General features: G+C 40.1%; 1 protein-coding gene across 2 annotated transcripts in view; it reads right to left on the bottom strand.

Annotated features, from left to right (window-relative positions):
• Positions 1–14,703, bottom strand: part of DUS2 (dihydrouridine synthase 2) — a 64,339-nt gene that overhangs the window by 16,827 nt on the left and 32,809 nt on the right. The gene's annotated exons all lie outside the window — the stretch shown is intronic.

Genomic DNA, 14,703 nt, shown 5'->3' with positions numbered 1-14,703 from the left:
AGTAAAATTTCACTAGGAGCCCCTAAGAATAGGGGATAGGCATCTATATGACAGATTCTTTAAAGAGAGAAACTGATGACCATTTGGAAAAAGTCTTCATGTTTTAATGATCTGTAAAGTTTAGCCTCTGGCAGATATATTGTAAAATAATATTTTACAATTAAAAACAGTTAACTCAGAAACTGCTGCATGATTAAATATATTTGATCTTTGTCCATGTTTTGAGTTGCCATAACTTTAGTTTGTTGCAGACTAACCCCCTCCAAAAATAGTAAATCTGGTTATCTTATGTGTTTACAGAATAGGCAAAGCATCTGAGTTATATAGTCAAGAAACAACTCTGACTGCCATACTGCCAGGAAAGACAACTCACTTTGTACAAGAATGGTATTTGTCTGTTAGCCACGCAAGTATCTACTTAGCTTCCATTTCAGCTCATTTGTAGTTGCCAATATCTACTCTTTAAATACTTACAGCTGCCACTTCTGTACTGAAAAGAATGTCTATTTTCGTTTCATTTAAGAGTAAGATACTGTCCAAAGCATCTGGTAATGTGAGCCGTGGGGCCTTGGATAGCCCAGGAACTGTTCATTCTGCGCACAGCCTGGTTCAGTCATCCAAGATGAGAATAAGAGCACAGTTTCATGACCATTTCTTCTGGTGGCAGTGGCCCTTAATCATCAGAAAAATCCCCCCAACAAAAACACCATATTTTGCTGTGTTAATTTTAACCTGCATCAGTTCCTCAGTCTAGTTAGCCAAATAGTTGTACACACAGTTGCACATGAAGAACTGAGAAGGCGATGCAGGGTCAGGAAGAGATGTCAGGGTTACCTGTCTAGAATTGACTCCATAAAACACACTTGTAAAACAATGGCTGCATTGTATCTGAATCATAAGCAGAGGACTTCAGCCTACAGAGATACTAATCCGAACCTTTTCCACAGGACTAAATTCCCTAAACAAACATTTACAAATGTGCTGTGGATTCAATAATTATTTCAAAATATTCTTCCTTTTCAGGATGCAATAGGTGGAGGACAAAAGAGAAAAAACATGGTATTTATTTTGGATTCTACACTTAACTGAACTGTTTATCAGTTCCCATGATCCCTATTGTGGACTAGCAAGAGGCAATAAAATGTCTAACTTTTAAATGATAGTATTTCCTAAAATCACAATCTACCCTCAGGAACAGAGATTTCCATCATAAACTCGGATTGCTGTTATATGTATCAAAATGGATGGGTACTCTGTCAGCATTACAGCTATTTTACAGTCAAATAATGCAGATACCTTCCCAACAATTTTTCCCACCATGATTGAGAGTGTATGTACACTATAGGCATTTTCAGAGGTTCAGCTCATGCAGGAATAGCCAGCATGGTTTTAAAGCAGCTACATTAGTTATTGCTAGCAGAACCCTTGCAGCACAGATTTCCTTGCAGGGGTGCATGACGTCCTATAAAACTGAATAAATACTTGAGCAGTTTAGCCAGCTCTGAGATCTGTTTTGGCCTGGCTGTTCTACCAGTAGCCAGTCATTTTAACTGGTATTTTAACAATACAACTTCAATTACATGGAAACAACATTTGTCCTAGTTGCTTTCAGAAATCACAGTACTTGCAGAGCAAACTGTTTCCCAATGAACCGTGGTCTTTATTCTAGAGGGCTCTGTTTCCAAGATTCTCAACATTTGTAGAGATAATTTGATGCAGAATCACAACTCTGATTTTACTAATATGAACCCTGCATATAAACAAGATCTACAAATGCAAAGGTTAGGTGTGAAGAGAGATTTTTGCAGGCTTGAAGCTAGTGAGGCTGTGGCTGTATTGACCTTTCCTAGGTGACGAATGTTGACTTTAGCAGTCCATGTTTCCCTTCCATAGGCACTCTCCATTCCTACGTACCCATTCTTGCCTAGGTTCCATGCTTGCTGTTGTGCCACCACTGTTACTTGTGTAGCCCAGAGTGAATCAGATCAGGGAAAGGATTCTTCCGAAAAATAAGAACAACCACAACCAAGCAGCTGCGCTGGCACAGTGGAGGAGATAATGAGCAATGGAGATTGCACTGAGAAGCAGGAGGCAAGGACAGCGTAAGCCAAACTGATTTGAACCACAGTCTATTAGTGAGCCTTGATAACATACCACATGTCTATGCTACTGATGTGGGAACAAGAGAGAATTCAGGGAGAAAGATAAGGGGGCACACGGGAAAAACAGTACGTGGCAGCCAAAGCACACCACCCTTTTGCAACATGAGTAACGAACTAGCTGGTGAAGGCCAGACAGTTTGTTCCAGCTGCACGGCGGAGGAGGGAGCGATACGGAGGTATCACGGTCCTCCCCTGACCACAAAGGGTTGCATCCCAAAAAATAATTGCTGCTCACAGACTAACTGTTGACCTATAGTACCCCCAGCCTCATTTTCCCTGCTTACCATATTAAAAATCACGCCCTTTGCTGCATAACGATATGTAAATAAGGGGGGGCATACCCCCAACAACCGCGCAAATGGCAATCTAGCCAATGAAGTATGTCTGCCGCACTTCCACATCCCACCTTCAGCAACTATAAAACAGAGGATAGCTCACTAAAGTTTTTGGAAGGGAAGAAAATTGAACCGCCGACCTGTTCACTGGAGATTGCTGACGAGCGAGCCTCCTTCTCCCCTCCCCCAAACAGGGACGCCTCTTTGGTAAGACTTGCGCCTCCGACAAACGTCGGACGTTACCCGGGAAAATATATTATTATTGAAAGCGCTTAATTGTTAGTTTGAGCTCATAGAAAGAACATTTGTAGCAGCAAGTGCATTTATCAACGGCAATTCCGAACCTGTTGTATCTGTCGCTTTAATAAAATCTTATTCTTTTTTACTTTGCGAAACTGTCTCAGGGAAAGTCCTCAAACAGGGGGGCTCTGGCAGGCAAACGTAAATTATAAAGATAAGGAAGGGCCTTCCGTCCCTCCCTTTCACGCGACAGCTACCAAAGGAACTGGAACTGTAAAGAGATGAAATTACTGGTGAGTTTCAGGAAGTTAATGAAAGTGCTCAGAATAGATGCTATACCGCCATCCTTTTCTTTTTTAGAAAGAAATTGTTGACATGTTTATTTGAATTAAATGCTACAGTGGTTTAGTTGGCAGCTTTGAGAATGTCTGAGAAGTGTGTGTTATTTGTTTCATGAATAATTAGTCCCAAGTATATACTGGCAGCATAGGTAATGTCATTCTAGTACACCTATGAGAATCAAGGACAGATCGCATCTTCCTTAGTTGATGGTCATTCAATACCTCTTTTTGGAATCCTTTGGTTCATCTCCATCTCAGCAGAAGTATAATATGTTTCATGAACAATCCCATGCAGTCCCCGTGGAGTACTGAATACCAGTTCCTTCCTTTTAAGTACACAATTTTAAAATTTCAAGCAGAAAAAGGCTTGAGCCAAAATTCCAAGCCTAAATGACTTCTAAGTTTGTGAGAACTTAGATCCAAAATACGTTACTTTAATCCATCTGATTTATCCAGCATTTCATACTGTATATGTAATTCACTCTGAAGCTTTACAATCAGCTAGCAAAAACTTAAAACAATGCTTATCTCCATTTTAAATAATCTGTTGTTAGGAATCAAATATAAGAAACTGCGTCACTGTTTCCCATATGTGAAGTGGGTGATCCTAACTAGAAGACTATTGTACATCGAGGAGTTAGTGATCCACATAACAGTCAACTTGAGTAGGCACAGGCCTTTGCTGTGCTGTGCTGCATGTATAGCTCAGTCTTCAAGCCTGTGCTGTGCTGCACCTATCCCTTGGCTGCAGGATAAGCTTAACCAGATAACTATAATGGAGGAGCCTGTAGACAGTTCCCACTTGGTACTAATGATTTTACCATCTGCGTGTCCTTATCTTAAAGTGAAGCAGCAAGTTCTCATATGGACATCCTCTTGTTTGACAGTAGAAATGATAAATAGAATTGTTTTCTTCTAAGAAAATCCTGAAAGAGCTCTAAAGACCAAAATGCTGGCGAACCTCTCCACAGACAGGATGTACACTGATCATCAGTGTAAGCACTTAGGGAGATGGTAAATAATCCTTCTTACCTCCTGACATTGGCTTTATGTAACCCCATTTCCAGATCCCTGACTATTTTAACTTCTCTCCAGTTCACCCAACAACACATTCTTTAAGCTGCTATATGTAAAATTTGTCTTTCTCCCATGTCATGATTATGACCTGAGTCCACTCTTTGAATCTATCCTCCTCCTTTGCCACACCCATCTTGTTGTGTCACAGGGAGCACAAAAAGCCTACTAGATGCCCTCCAGCTTCTCCTCCACTCTTGTGAAAAATGGGTCAGTCAGCTTTGTGCTCCTCCCCACCTTCCCACACTTTGTATATTGTATATCCTGTTGCCCTAGCTTTCACGTTTGTTCTCTTAGACAACAAATTCTTCATAGCAGTTGCTCCATATACCCTTACCACTTCGCTTATTTTGGGTGTTGCTATAATACAGATAATAAAACTGTATTTCACACAGACCTGAACTTCATCTCACAACAAAAACAAACCCTGTGCATAATTGCTAATGCTTTTAAGCCATAAAAATAATGCTAGAGTCTATTTTTAGACACTGGTATTAAGTTTCACTCACTTTTGATAATCTATATTTTCCTTTTGTGGACTTTTGTTTTGTTTATAGTTTAGAAACTGTGTGTTAGATCTCATATGATGACCTTTAAAATAAACCAAGCTTAACATCTTGATATCCACAATGGCGTGGGAGTCTAAAGATGTGGTTGAAGATACTTGTTTCTCGTTAGGAGGAAACTAATGACAGATCATGCCACTTCCTCACTCATCAAGGAAGATCCTCTTGGTACTAGTTTTTTGTAAAACTACAAGAGTTGACGATAACAGAATAAATTTGATAGCTTTTACCTACTATGCAAGGGTTATGAATTTGACCACAAAATACTGAGCAGTCATTAGATAGGATGTATATTAGATAGAAGTATGCTAGACATTTCCCAGTTCCATTTCTAGAATCACAGGGAAGCATATCAGACAACTACACATCCAGTTAGTTTGTACCTTCTCTTCTCACTAATGATTGTGCTAAGTTGCATAAAAGAGTCAAAGAATGAAAATGCTTAAATTCTTTGGGGAGATCAACTACATAATAGACAGCAATAGCATAAACTCCACAGAAGCACATATCGCTAACCCTGAGTCCTGAACTGAAGATACTACACTTGAAAGGACTAAAAAATACTCTAATTGTTCTTTTCATTTTCTACCACTGATGTTTCTGCTGAGGTTGTCAACAGGATGTTTCACGCTAAGAACTGGACTGTAACCAGCAGTTCATTCCGCTTTAGTTAAAACATCCTTAACTCTGCAATGTATTATCATGAGTGCAGGTGTTAGAGCAAAAGGCTCCCTATCCAGTTGTGGTTTTCCATTTTCATAATTCATCTGATGTATTCTTGCTACATTGCTGTTATAGCCAATCTTTACAAATCAGTCAAGGCACTTTAGACCTTGACTAACATTTTGTGGCAGATTTTGTTGGGACCAACAAGGGCGGTGGCCGCTCTCAGCTCTGTCCTTCCGCTAGATGCCTCTGTTGAAGGGAGATGCGCTTGCTCTTGAGCACCCCAATTATAGCATGATGCAGTAATATAACAAAAAACAGCACTGACACCACTGGAATGCTACAGACTGTACACTACAGAAGTTGAGGAGGAGATATTTGTGCTGTTTATTGATCCCTATTATGGAAGCAGTCATTACCAAGAAAAGATAGGAAAACAACAGATAGCTGTACTTACTTACTCTTTCATTATCCCCTTCTTGAATGGAAGTCAACACGTGCACAATACTGTTCTGGTAACTCAGGCATGAGAGTTCAATACAACATATATGACCTAGGGATGCAAGAAAGTCTTGTAACAGAAGTTTGGGGAATAACAAGAAGACTGTTAATTTATGTTCAGATATAAGGATTGTTCAGCTCGAGATGCCTGCTCTGAATACTGAGGTAGAACAAAAGGATGGTATTTGCAAAAGCTAACTTTATCTTAGTGAGGCTACTTCTCTAAGAATCCCTCAAGAAAGCAACTCAGAGCAGAAGCTATTCTGACATACCCTTTGAAGACCCTCTTTTCCCACCCCCAGACTGACCTGAGGGAAAAGTAGCCTCAATAAGCTAAGATTAGCCTTTTTCAATATCCCAAAGTCTGTTAAAAAGGTACAGAAGATTTCTTCTCTAAATACTGAGCTGTATTCAATCAAAATCAATTAAGTCACAGTTGTAAAAAAGCAAACTAAACTTCTTAATGTAAGATGGAATACAGTTAGCAACTGTCTGTGAGTCTGGAAGAGGATCTCATAACTGTGAAAAATGGAGTATGATTGCATACTAAACTGAGGGATATTCCTCCTGTTTTCTTAAAGGTATTTTTATCATGGGCTTGCCTGGGAATACATATCACAGAGAGGAGAGTAAGAGTAGACCACATACGTGTTACAGAAAAAAAATTGCAACTAGCAGTAATAAACTACAGACCTAGGTGCAAGTTCTGGCCTTGGAACAGAAGCATTTTCCACTGGCCCCAGGTATCTAGTTTGCAAGAATATAATTAGGGGATTAGAATGTCCTAAAACAAGAAAGCTACTATGTTACCTCTCTCATTTCGCCAGAGGGGAAGATTTCATGGCTTGAGGATCAGGTTTGGCTCTCATAAAACCTGTGAAATTTATTAAGGAGAGTGTTCACTTTTTGTACATACATTCATACAGAAAAATCATTATTGTCTGTCTTGTTGGGCCAAATAGGATGTCAGCATGTGGGGTTTTAAAGCACAGGGGAAGTGAGAAGAGTGTGAACTGTGTGGGCGAAACGTTCTCTCCAACCAGATGATCTGCTGAATTTACAGGCTGGGCTGAGAGGGAAATGGTAAGCCTAATGGTAGTCTAGCAGTAATAGGTGAAGATGCAAGATGTTTTTTAACAGGATGAGGTTAGCTCTTCCTTTCATGGAAATACATCAACCCTTTCTGGAAAACCTCCTTTTCATCTATATCACCTTCTTTTTTATTAAGATATATGAAAAAAATGAACAAGGTGGGTGTGGAGTATATCTGTTTGTCTTCAGCATATCTATCTCCACAAGAAGAAATGAAATGGAAACTCTGTCCATCAAACTTTGAGCTGCCTTTGCTTCTGTTGTACAATGGCATAGGGCATCATTTGAAATAAATGGTGTTTTACACAGCATGTCTCTAACAAAGAACGGAGAATCCTTGCACTATCCTCACAACAGTTTAAATACTGAGTATGAACATTAGGAAAAAGGCTTACCATGACTTTGAAGTCAGAATCTACAGGTAAATGCTGACCAGTACTACTGTGTGATAAGAAGTAAGTCAGTGGTTAGTTCTCACTTTTCTTGCTCTACTCAACCCTTGACCCCAGCCTCACTGCCATTATAGGATACACACACATCTCAGGTCACACTGCATAGTCTTCACTCGTAAATCTTCACCTGTACTGTTAGCAAACTACCACTGATTTTACAATTTACATTGTAGCATTTTGCCTGATGAGAAAATAAATGATTAAATCTCTATTAACTTAGTATTCATAATGCACTATTTATACAGCCTACGGGCTATAATCACTGCAAGTACTACAACTGTTTTCCATGCTCAGCCAGTGCTAAATAAGAAAGCTGGTATTAGTAGTAATAAGAGAATGTCACAGGGCAGTAAGACAGTAAAGTAGAATTACCATGCCATTGATCTGGCAGGTAGGCATCACGGTCTAACTGTACAGTGATTTACTTGCTTAATCCCACGGTCTCAATATTTCAGCTCTCCAAAATCCTGTCGTTCTGATGGCCCAATGGAACATTCCATCTGCCACTCCCTCTCACCCAAAGATCATAACATTTAACGTTCAACTAATTTTCAAAAAAAACAAACAACCCCCAAAAAATAAGCATTGTATGACATACAGGGGAAATAAATGTATGCTTTTGCTGAAGTGAAACTGTCCCACATTGTTTTTAACACTCTCAAGATCTCATGGGTTTTGCGGTTCATATAGGTACCTCTACCCAGACATGTTTACTTGTGTTCTGTCTGGTGTCCAGTATTTGGCTCTATTTCAGCACAGCGAGAAGAAAACAATGACAATGGTTTCAACTTTTTAATTTGTTTGTTGCCTGGAATGTGTACGAATAAGTAATTAGAGAAGATACACAGATGGCCAAGAAATTTGCTTTAAATCTTGTAATGATTCAGAGAGCTAGTGAAACAGTAAAGTACTAAATGGCATTCATTTCTTTGCTACCTGAGAAACTTTAAGAAAATTGCAGTGGTTCATTTCCTAAGTATATAAGCATGCACTGAATCAAACCACAAAGTCACTGAGAAGCTTCCCAATGAAGTTTGATCAGATACTACTTTTTTTTTCTAACTCAAAAGGAGAAAGTTTTCCAACACTTAAAAAAAAAAAAAGGTAATAAATTATTGGCTTTTATTTCAGTACTTTCATAACTCTCTCTTTTCTTAGGCCCCAATGTGGGAAAACATTTTATCAGTTTCCCTTTAAGAAGTTTCACATACTGACCAAATGCTAACAATCCTTGCTGACACATGTACAAAGAATACATGGTGGCAAGTATTCAGGCATGCACAGGCAGCATCCTAACATTGCATAGGTAATTTTACACATTGACAAAATCCCTTTAAAGGAAAGGTAAAATGTTTATATGGTTCTAAAACGGGACTTAAAAGCACAGATTGAAGATCTGTACTCAAATCCAGTTCTGTCAGCTCTACCCATCAGAATACCAATCAAATATCCATGCTCAAAATTATAGAAAGATATAGAAACTTTTACTTACAATGACCAAGCAAGCAAGAATTTTTACAGGCAGTTAAACAAGAAGCTCATTTTTCATATCAAACACAATGTCAAGCTGAAGTATTAAAAAATGCATGGAGACTAACAAGGAAAATTAAGTCAAAACGAGTAAAATGTCAAATTTGCACTACAGTGCTTTATAAACTGTCACAAGAGGATATCTGTCAGACAAGAACATTCTAAAAAAGGAAAACAGAGACTCTCCCACCAAGCCAGGGCAAGAGAGAAGTATTTATTTATTTATCTAATAGATATTTAACATGGCAGATTCACATTAACTCCTACGACTCAGACATTTTCATTTTGGAGCTAAGTGAACACCACAAATGCCATATATTTTTTCAGCCTCCTCTCATAAAGACAGTGAGGTTAATATTCGTTTGAGTAAGGATGACTGGACTAGGCTCCCTCTGGAGCTCATCAATTCTTCTCCTTACCTGACCTAGGCAACTGCTGTTTAACAATACACAAGGCGCTCCCTCCTCACCAAAGGCTTTGCATGTTGCTTTTAATGTTTTTCATCAGCTTTGTCATCAGAGACTCTGAATAAAAGCCTCAAACATGAGCCTCCTGCACTGTGGTACAGATGGAAACTTAAGCCTTACAGGCCATCTCATCAACATTGCTTCTGTTTCTGAGTCCCAATATAAGCAGACCCCAGTTTAATAAGGTAACGGCTCTCTCAAGTATGTTGAGCTTGTAGGTTTGATTAAAGAAGTGGTGATAAAATGCTTTTGTGAATGAAGGCTTCTTTCAAGCTAGCACCTGTTTGGGGCCTCTTGCAATCTTGCTAGTTAAAGTCTTTGAAAAGTATGCCCTTCTGCAGGTCATAACGGGTAAGTAAAAACCCAACCAAAACAAAAAACATCCTCCCTCCGCCCCCAGCAACCCAAGGCATGCTTACTCTTTGAATTGGAGAGCAGCTGAGCTGACATGTGGTTCACTTGCCAGCTTTCTAAAATTGCAGTACTAGGGAACTCTTATGATTTTGATATTCAAACTCTGTATTTGTACCGCCAACATTTAACCTCGCGTTCCAGGGCGGGGTTGGGCTTGGAGCCTGGGACATTCCAAAAAGCATTCCAACCAGCAAGGCCCCAGAGGTAGTCCCCACAGTGAGCGCATCCCTGCTAAAAGGCTAGTAAAAATATCTTTGCATTCCCATTCACATTTCTAATAAGCAGAGTATATGAAGGCTGCATGGAGGAGGAGTTACAGTGCTCCCTATAAACAGAGATCGCACTTTGGCAGGTATTGTTATGAACGGTTTCTGTGGCATCAATATCAAGAATCAAACACAACTGCTTTGTTGTTTGTTCATTTTAGCCTTGTGACAGAAAAGAACAGTTGCTCCACTGAATTCCATAGGATTAATACTGAAACACTTTCACCAAACAAATACTTAAAATAGAGCATGGCTTTGGTTAGTATTGACCAAGTATCATATTCACACCACATTAAAATAAAATTAAAAAAAGATTTCTGAAGAGTGAGGCTAAATTTCCTCCAGACCAACTGTGGTCTCAGTTGCCACCCTATGCAAGAATGCAGAAGTGCAATGGCTGTACTGTTAAATACAGCAGAAGTCAGCATATTTGTATGCAAATAAATCTGCCACCTTCTGTTTATGAAAGGTACAGCAGAAAACAGAAGCAGAGGAGAAACTGTAACACACATGAGTCACCAGTATAGTCTGCTGTTTTTAAACCAATGTGCATAAAACAATTTCTAGAAGGAAAGTGCTGTGTTCACCAAATAATTGCTTTAGAACAAGTGGTGGTGAGGGAACATACATAGTAAATACAAATTCTCCTAACTGTAGAACTAGTTAGGATGAACTGAATGGCGGAAGCAGTATAAATCACATACGAGTTGTAATAGGGTTAAGAGGAATGAAGGCATGTTACAGAAAATGCCACTAAGCCAAAACATTGACACATGCACACAGAAACACGATTGCGACTTTTCCTTAGTTCTTTTAGACACCAGTCAAGGGTGTCAAACGTATGCTATGCTTTCTGGCCATTTACCAGCATTTACAGCACTTCTATATTTAACAGCAAATGCTCATTCCAACAGAGTGACTCTCCACTCTCATTTTCAGATGCTGTAACTATTTGGACTAGCTATACCCATCCGTAATTACAGCACGGACAACCTCATTAAGGTATACAACTATTATAATAAGTTAAGAGGAATAAATTGGTGACCAGGTAACAATTTAAATAATGATTTGAAAACATGCACTTATTAGAAAACAGAAACAACCCCCCAAAACTTTAAGCACACATTTGATTTAACATAAATACAATACATACACTTTTCAGTCATGCATTAATATAGTACTGTTTCAGCTCATAGAGGAATATATATTCAGTATTACCCAATACTCTCCATCAACCAAACTGAGGCACACACATTGTTACAGAAGATGATTAATAAAACATCTATATGCTAGAGTATTCACACAACCTATATTTAGACATCTATCTTCAACTGCAGTTCCAAGTGATTTTTTTGACAGCAGTGCTACAGAAGTCTGCTCATTTTTTCAATGTAAAACCAAACCTTACACATTCTGAACTGCCACTGGAGGCACATATCTCTGTCTATAAACTACAGAGGGGACAAAGATGCTCTGAACTGCATTTTAAGATAAATGTTGAAAAGAGACAGCATGAAAGGTCTACACAGAATTTTCTTCCAAATCCTAAGCTTCATTAAGGAGGCAAGAAGGATGCATACTCATGTCACACCGGTCAAAGTGTGAGGAGGGAAAAAAAGGAATAAATACTGTTATGTAGGCCTTGGCTCCTAAACTGAATGATTCTATACTTTTTTCTGAAAGAGGTCCATTTCTGCAGTGGCAAAACTTCTCCTGAGTGGTTTTTCTTCGGGCTTTTCTACGAGCCAAGGCAGAAATTCCATGCACCCCAGGGTTGGCTTATCTAGAATTTGGCCCCAATATTCCACCAATCCATAGTAATTATTGCCATACAAGCGTGCACTGTATTTGAGCACCACCACCTTTAATTATTGGGATATGTCCAAAGATTCAATTTTAATTTTAGATAGACTTTCAGACAAAATGAGGTCACTTGAAATTTAAAACTAACCTTCACAAGAACAAAAGAGATTTTTAAGGGTAATTTATGAAGCAGCACATACTATAAAGGTCAGGAAACAAAATGAAAAATAGCAAAAAACAACAACTATTCTAGGACTGCTCCTTTCTTTGAAAGGATGTTCTTTGGATTTCCATCTCCACAGCTACAGTAAGAGGAATACCACATGGTAAAAATATCATCAGCTGGCTGTGAATAGGGGATACAGATTTGTGGCTGGTTGAAAGCTACTGGTCAGTACAGGCAAATCACACTACAACTACAATTAACATCAATCCATTTCCCATCAGAAAAGTTAATGGCTTGTATGGTAAAAGTTAATGGTAAAGTATGGTTTAATAATATGGCACCTGACTTCTTGTCAGGAAACTGATGTTATACCCAGGAAAGCAAAGTGGTAGAAGGTGTCCAAAGGATGCACTCAATCAACGATCTAACTAGTCGTCCAAGTTACACTTCTCCCTCAGCTAAGCTCCTCAGTACAGCCCTATTCAGGGATGAATTGCATACTGCAGTGCTTCATACTGATGCACTGATGATAATTTCCTAACACAAACGATCAAGGAACCAACAAGGGGAGATGCTCTGCTGAACCTCATATTCACAAGCAAGGAAGAACAGGTTGGGGATATGAAGGGCAGGGGCAGCCTTGGCTGCAGCAACCATGAGATGATGGAACTCAGAATCTTGAGATGAGGGAGCAAGGCAGAAAGCAGAATCGCAAGCCTGGATTTCAGGATAGCAGACTGGCCTGTTCAGGGATCTGCTTGGAAGAATCCCATGCAATATGGTCCTGGAGAGAATAAAGGTCAAGGAGAGCTGGTTGATTTTCAAGGATCACTTCCTCCAAGCTCAATAATGATCCATCCCAATGAACAGAAAATCAAGCAAAGGCTGCAGGAGCCCTGTATAGATGAACAAGGAGGTCCTGACAAAACTCAAATACAAAAAAATCATACAACAGGTGGCAGCAGGGTCAGGTAACCCAGGAGGAATGTAGAGACACTGTCCAAGCATGCAGGGAAGGGGTTAGAAAAGGCAAAGCCTACCTGGAGTTGAATCTGGCAAGGGACATGACAGGCAACAAGAAAGGTTTCTACAGGTGTATCAGGAGCAAAAGAATGAAGAGGGAAAGTATGACCCCACTGCTGAATGGGGCAGGGAAACTGGTGACAAAGTATATGGAAAAGGCTGAGATCCTCATTGCCTTCTTCACCTCAGTCTTTATCAGTAAGATTTGCCTTCAAGAATCCCAGGCCCCAGAGACCAGTGGGAAAGTCCAGAGCAAAGAAGACTTATCCATGATTGAGAAGGATCAGATTAGGGAATATTTAAACAAACTGGGACCTGATGGGATACACCCAGAAGTGCTGAGGGAGCTGGCCAGTGTCATTGCAAGGCCATTCTCAATTGCCTGTGAAAGGCTGTGGCAATCAGGAGAGGTTCATGAGGACTGGAAGAAAGTAAACATCACTCCTATCTTCAAGAAGAGCAAGGAGGAGGATCCAGAGAACTGCAGGCAAGTCAGCCTCACCTCAATCCCTGGGAAGGTGATGGAGCAAATCATGCTGGAAACCATTTCAGCAAGTTTGCAGATGATATAAGACTGGAAGGAGTGGTTGATACACCAGACTGTTGTGCTGCCATTCAGAGGGACCTCAGCAGGCTGGAGAAATGAGCCAACAGGAATCTTATGAAGTTCAGCGAAGGGAAATGCCAAGTTCTCCACCTGGGAAGGAATAACCCCATGCACCAGTACAGCTGGAAAGCAGCCCTGCAGCAAAGGACCTGGCAGTAGGGTCCTGGTGGACAACACATTGACCATGAGCCAGCAATGTGCCCTTGTGACAAAGAAGACCAGCAGCCTCCTGGGTTGCATAAGGAAGAGCATTGCCAGCAGGTTGAGGGAGGTGATCCTTCCCCTCTACTTAGTACTGGTGAGATCACACCTGGAGTGCTGCATCCAGCTCTGGGCTTCCCAGTACAAGAAAAACATGGACATTCTGCAGCAAGTCCAGCAAAGGGCCACAAAGATGATTACGGGATTGGAGCATATGACATAGGAGGAGAGGCTGAGAGAGCTGGGACTGTTTAGTCTTGAGAAGAGAATGCTCAGGGGGCCTTATCAATGTCTATAAATACCTGGTGGAGGAAAGTAAAGAAGATGGAGCCAGACTCTTCTCAGTGACAGGAGGCAATGAGCACAAATTGAAACACAATAAATTCTGTTTAAACATAAGAAGAAACTTTTTTACTGCAAGGGTAATTGAACACTTAAACAGGTTGCCCAGAGAGGTTGTGGAGTCTCCACCCTTGGAGATGTTCAAAACCCAACACGACATGGTCCTGGACAACTTGCTCTAGGCGACACTGCTTTGAGCAGGCGGCATGGACTAGACAATGTCCAGAGCTCCCTTCCAATCTCAACCCTTCTATGATTCTATGATATTATTAGACCTTCCAATCCTCTGCTAACAGGAACTAAAGAATGACTTTTTCTTGATTATTCCATGGTGGTCCCAAATGGTCCTGACAAAAACAACATACCCAGATAGTATTCTCAATAGGGAAATGGCTACTTAATTCTTTTGCTGCTTAGGAGGAAAAATTCTAACAGTACAGTTATATCAAACTTAA

The sequence above is a fragment of the Apteryx mantelli genome, chromosome 10, assembly GCF_036417845.1.
Source record: "Apteryx mantelli isolate bAptMan1 chromosome 10, bAptMan1.hap1, whole genome shotgun sequence".
NCBI classification, from domain to species: domain Eukaryota; kingdom Metazoa; phylum Chordata; class Aves; order Apterygiformes; family Apterygidae; genus Apteryx; species Apteryx mantelli.
This window is presented reverse-complemented; position numbering and strand designations above follow the sequence as displayed.